Genomic DNA, 6,906 nt, shown 5'->3' with positions numbered 1-6,906 from the left:
TGAGTCTTACCACCTCCGCACAGTTCACTCAGGTTCATCTGAAGACCACACTCCTCATAGGTAACTAGATTTGCTTGACCCTGGACTTGTTCAAAGGTCTCAGTCACTGCTCGTTTAAGCAGACTCTTTGAATCTTCATGTAACTGGAATCTGATAAATCCATCTTTTTATTTCTTGATAAATTGAAAATTGGGAGTGAATATACATTTGGGGCTTTTGTCTTACACCCTTTCTACATGGCTAACTATAATATGAAACAGAATGAAATAAGATCAAAACGAAAAGAATACAGAAAAGGTCAAGCGAATACAGACCAGGGACTAACTGATTCCAACTGGAGGAATCAGGTAACATTTAAGAAAAAGTGATATTTGAGCTGAACTTTGAAGGGTGGTTGGATTTTGATTGGGGTTATGGAAGTATTTCAGCTTGAGAGACAGAGTTGTGACATTCATAGTAAGTTTGGGGAAATAAAAGTCCACATTCACAGAACTTTGTAGGGCCAAAATGTATTCTTAGAGATTTATTTAAATTTTCCTCTTCATAGTGGGTCCAAATACAAGTTAAAATACTTATATATTGGAAAATGAATACAGAAAATAGATTTTTGAATCCCTTCCATGAATACTGAAGAGTTCAATCTTAACTAGGAGGGAGCAAGCATTAAAAAAAGGGTCAGAGCAAGGAAATATTTATTTTGGAAAAGTATTATTGAAAACGATGTAAATGTTGGATAAATAACTGCTAGACTGAAGATAAGGTGACCAGTTAAGAAACTACAGGGGAGACCCTCTAGTCATCTGTTGCAATCCAAGGAGGCCTGTCCATGTGGCAGGCAATACCGAGTTTCCACTGAGTCAAAGATCTCTGTTGTGTTCTTCTACACCGGCTTCTGGAACTCAAGTAAAGGCCCTTTCATTTTGGGTGAAATTCCTTTTGGTAGATTGGACCTAGGCTGGTCTTTGGAGAGCAATAAAGCTCTGAGCCTTTGGAGTGGGAGCACTGACTCCAAGATCCTAGACAAGCAGAGAACTAATGCCGCCACTGCTGCTGCTAAGTCGCTTCAGTCGTGTCCAACTCTGTGTAACCCCAGAGACAGCAGGCCACCAGGCTCCCCCGTCCCTGGGATTCTCCAGGCAAGAACACTGGAGTGGGTTGCCACCTCCTCCTCCAATGCATGAAAGTGAAAAGCGAAAGTGAAGTCGCTTAGTTGAATCAGTCGTGTCCGACTCCTAGCGACCCCATGGACTGCAGCCCACCAGGCTCCTCCGCCCATGGGATTTTCCAGGCAAGAGTACTGGAGTGGGGTGCCATTGCCTTCTAGGGAGTATCAAATAGTGAGAACTCACACAAAGGAAACCACTTGAATACAAAACCCAGCATCACCCAACCACCAGTAGCATTCTGTGCAGTACGTCTCATCTAAACAACAAACAAAACAAAAATACAAACCCAATCATCAGAAAACAGGATTACCACCTCACTCAGCCTTGCCAATCAGAGGAAAAACAAACAAACAAAAATTCAGCACAAATCTCACCCTATTTGAAGCTTACACAAACCATTGGACCAACCTTAGGAAGGCAGAAACCAAAAAGAAGAAAGAATTCAACCTTGAAGTCTGGGAAAAGGAGACTTCAAACACAATAAGTTAAAAAAAAATAATGAAAAGGCAGACAAATACTACACAAATGAAGGAAAAAACTAGAAACAGAGAAGTCCAAATAAATGAAGAGGAAATAGGCAAACTACTTGAAAAAGAATTCATAATAATAACAGTAAAGATGATCAAAAGCCTTGAAAACAAAATGGAGAAAATGCAAGGGTCAATTAACAAAGACCTAGAAGAATTAAGAAACAAACATACAAACAACACAATTACTGAAATTAAAAATAGTCTAGAAGGAATCAATAGTGGAATATCTGAAGCAGAAGAACGAATCAGTGAGCTGGAAGAAAAAATGGTGCCAATAACTTCTGAAGAGCAGAATAAAGTAAAAAGAATGAAAAGAACTGAGGATAGTCTCAGAGACCTCTGGGACAATACCAAATGCACCAACATTCGAATTATAGGGGTCCCAGAAGAAGAAGAGAAAAAGAAAGGGTATGAGAAATTTTTTGAAGAGATTATAGTTGAAAATTTCCCCAACATGGAAAAAGAAATAGTCAATCAGTCCAAGAGGCACAAAGAGTCCCATACAGAATAAACCCAAGGAGAAACACTAAGAAACATACTAATCAAGCTAACAAAGACTAAACACAAAGGAAGAATACTAAAAGCAGCAAGGGAAAAGCAACAAGTAACATACAAGGGAAATCCCATATACTTAACAGCTGATCTTTCAACAAAAACTCTGCAGGCCAGAAGGGAATGGCAGGATATATTTAAAGTACTAAAAGGGAAAAATCTACAATCAAGATTATAGTACCCTGCAAAGATCTCATTCAAAATTGATGGAGAAATAAAAAGCTTTCAAACAAGCAAAAGTTAAGAGAATTCAGTACCACCAAACCAGCTTTACAATAAATGTGAAAGTGACTTATTTGGTCAAGAAATACAAGAGAAGAAAAAAGATCTACAAAATCAACCCCAAACAATTAAGAAAATGGCAATAGGAACATATGTATCAATCAGATCAGATCAGTCGCTCAGTCGTGTCTGACTCTTTGTGACCCCATGAATCGCAGCACGCCAGGCCTCCCTATCCTTACTTTAAATGTAAATGGATTAAATGCTCCAACCAAAAGACACAGACTGGCTGAATAGATACAAAAACAAGACCTGAATATATATGCTGTCTACAAGAAACCTACTTCAGACCTAAAGACACATATAGACTGAAAGTGAGAGGATGGAAAAATATATTCTGTGCAAATTGGAAGCTAAAGAAAGCTGGAGTAGAAGTTTTCATATCAGACAAAATAGACCTTAAAATAAAGGAGATAACAAGAGATAAGGAAGGATACTACATAATGATCAAGGGATTAATCCAAGAGGAAGACATGACAATTGTAAATATCTATGTGCTCAACACAGGAGCACCTCAATACATAAGGCAAACATTAACAGACATAAAAGGAGAAATTGACCGTAACACAATAATAGTAGGAGACTTTAACACCCCACTCACACCAGCGGACAGATCATCAAAACAGAAAATTAATGTGGAAACACAAGTCTTAAATGATATATTCGAATGAGGTGGATCTTATTGATATTTTCAGGGCATTCCATCCAAATGCAGAAGAATACACCTTCTTCTCAAGTGCACATGGAACATTCTCCAGGATAGACCACATCTTGAGTCACAAATCAAATCTCAGTAAATTTAAGAAAACTGAAATCATATCAAGCATCTTCGCCAAACACAATGCTGTGGGACTAGATATCAATTACAAGAAAAAATCTGTAAGAAACATGAACACATGAAGATTAAACAACATGTTTCTAAAGTAACAGGTTACTGAAGAAATCAAAAGGGAAATAAAAAAATTTCTAGAAACAAATGACAATGAAAATACGACAACTCAAAACCTATGGGGAGCAGAGAAAGCAGTTCTAAGAGGGAAGTTTATAGCAATACAATCATATCTCAAGAAATAAGAAAAAAATCAAACAGTCAAAATAACTTTACACTTAAAACAACTGCAAAAAGAACAAAAAAACCCCAACATTAGTAGAAGGAAAGAAATCATAAAGATCTGAACAGAAATAAATTAAAAAGAAATGAAAGAAATAATAGTAAAGATTAATAAAACTAAAAGCTGGTTCTTTGAGGACATAAACAAAATTGATAAATCTTTAGCCAGACTCATCAAGAAAAAAAGAGAGAAGAATCAAATCAACAAAATTAGAAATGAAAAAGGAGAGGTTACAATAGACAATGCAGAAATACAAAGGATTATAAGAGATTATTATGAACAACTATATGGCAATAAAATGGATAACCTGGAAGAAATGGACAGATTCTTAGAAAAGTTCAATCTTCTAAGACTGAACCAGAAAGAAACAGAAATTATGAACAACCCAATTACAAGCACTGAAATTGAAGCTGTGATCAAAAAACTCCCAAAAAACAAAAGCCCAGGACCAGATGGCTTCACAGAATTCTATCAAACATTTAGAGAAGAGCTAATGCCTATCCTTCTAAAACTCTCTCAAAAAAATTGCAGAGGAAGGAACACATCCAAACTCATTCTAGGAGGCTATCATCACCCTGATACCAAAACCAGACAAAGACAACACACAAAAAGAAAACTACAGGCCAATATCACCAATGAACATAGATGCAAAAATCCTCAACAAAATTTTAGCAAACAGAATTCAGCAACACAGCCAGAAGCTCATACACCATGATCAAGTTGGGTTTATTCCAGGAATGCAAGGATTCTTCAATATTCACAAATCAATCAATGTGATATACTATATTAACAAATTGAAAGATAAAAACCATATGGTAATTAACATATGCAGAGAAACCCTTTGACAAAATCCAGCACCAATTTATGATTCAGTTCAGTTCAGTTGCTCAATCGTGTCCAAATCTTTGCAACCCCATGAATCACAGCACGCCAGGCCTCCCTGTCCATCACCAACTCCTGGAGTTCACTCAGACTCATGTTCATCAAGTCAGTGATGCCATCCAGCCATCTCACCCTCTGTCGTCCCCTTCTCCTCCTGCCCTCAATTCCTCCCAGCATCAGAGTCTTTTCCAATGAGTCAACTCTTCGCATGAGGTGGCCAAAGTACTGGAGTTTCAGCTTTAGCATCATTCCTTCCAAAGAAATCCCAGGGCTGATCTCCTTTAGAATTAAAACTCTTCAAATAATAGGCATAGAAGGAACCTACCTCAATATAGTAAGGGCCGTATATGATAAGCCTACAGCAAATATTATTCTCAATGGTGAAAATCTGAAAGCATTCCCCCTCAGATCAGGAATAAGACAAGAGTGTCCACTTTCACCACTATTATTCAACATACTTCTGGAAGTCCTAGTTACAACAATCAGAGAAGACAAACAAAAGGAATCCCGATCGGAAAAGAAGAAGTAAAGCTCTCACTGTTTGCAGATGACATGATACTGTACACAGAAAATCCTAAAGATAGTATCAGAAAATTACTAGAGCCAATCAGTGAATTTAGCAAAGTTGCAGGATACAAAATCAATACACAGAAATCACTTGCATTTCTATATACTAACAATGAAAAATCAGAAAGAGAAATTAAGGAATCAGTCCTATTCACCATTGCAACAAAAAGAATTAAATATCTAGGAATAAACTTACCTAAGGAGACAAAAGAACTGTACATGGAAGATTATAAGATACTGATGAAAGAAATCAAAGGTGACATAAACAGATGGAGAGATATTCCATGTTCCTGGGCAGGAAGAATTAATATTGGGAAAATGACTATACTACCAAATGCAATCTACAGATTCAGTGCGACCCCTATCAAATTACCAATGGCAGTTTTTACAGAACTAGAACAAAAAATTAAACAATTCATATGGAAACACAAAAGACCCTGAATAGCCAAAGCTGTCTTGAGAAAGAAGAATGGAGTTGGAGGAATCAGCCTTCTTGACTTCAGATTATACTACAAAGCCACAGTCATCAAGACAGTATGGGACTGGCACAAAAACAGAATTATAGACCAATGAAACAAGATAGAAAGAACAGAAATAAACCCATGCACCTATGGGTACGTTATTTTTGACAAAGGAGGCAAGATTATACAATGGGGCAAAGACAGCCTCTTCAATAAATGGTGCTGGGAAAACTGGGCAGCTATGTGTAAGAAAATGAAATTAGAACATTTCCTAACACCATACACAAAGATAAACTCAAAATGGATTAAAGACCTAAATGTAAGACCAGAAACTATAAAACTCTTAGAGGAAAACGTAGGCAGAACACTCAATGACATAAATCAAACCAAGATCGTCTATGACCCACCTCCTAGAGTAAAAGAAATAAAAACAAAAGTAAACAAGTGGGACCTGATTAAACTTAAAAGCTTTTGCACAGCAAAGGAAACTATAAGCAAGATGAAAAAACAATTCTCAGAATGGGAGAAAATAATAGCAAATGAAACAACTGACAAAGGATTAACTTCCAAAATATACAAGCATCTCATACAACCCAATGCCAGAAAAACAAACAACCCAATCAAAAAGTGGGAAAAAGACCTGGGCTTCCTGTAGGAGATGCCTGAATGCTTCTTTTCCTCTGTTGGAGGCTCTTTTGTGGCTCCTCTGAGACCCACCCCAGTGGTCTCAGGACCTCCATATTGTAACATCCCCTGTCATGGGTGATACTTTCTCCAGCTTATCTTTCAGGACAACGTTCAGCTTTTCAAGCTCTGTCCTGGAGGTAGAGCAAGCATAGTCTTTCTCTGCTGGATTCCCACCCCACAACCAGACAACTCTCTTAGGCTAGGATCTGGCTTACTTCAATGACATTTGTTTGGTTCACTAGAGCTGGGCTCTGCATCCGGGTTCTACCAAGCTCTGGAAACACAAGTTGGTCTTTCCTACTACCCCGCCCTCTTCTCTCTACTCACCTAGCTGCCAGAGGCCACTGCGCCAGATACCACTGCCACTCTGCTCCAGGGGTGCATCTCATACCTAGGCTCTCTGCCCTCTGAACTCCAGGGATTCACTAGGTTCTCTCAAGGACTCTTCTACTTCACTCTTGTATTATTCCAGGATGAATCAAGGGGTTTATCCACTTAGAGGCATACAATGGGAGAATGAGATGTCTGTTCACCTTTCCTTTTGAGTATGCCACTTCCAAAGAATGTTCAAACTACCACACAATTGCACTCATCTCACTCTAGCAAAGTAATGCTCAAAATTCTTTAAGCCAGGCTTCAACAGTATCTGAACCGTGAATGTCCAGAT

Source organism: Bubalus kerabau, chromosome 1, assembly GCF_029407905.1.
Source record: "Bubalus kerabau isolate K-KA32 ecotype Philippines breed swamp buffalo chromosome 1, PCC_UOA_SB_1v2, whole genome shotgun sequence".
Lineage (NCBI taxonomy): Eukaryota > Metazoa > Chordata > Mammalia > Artiodactyla > Bovidae > Bubalus > Bubalus kerabau.
This window is presented reverse-complemented; position numbering follows the sequence as displayed.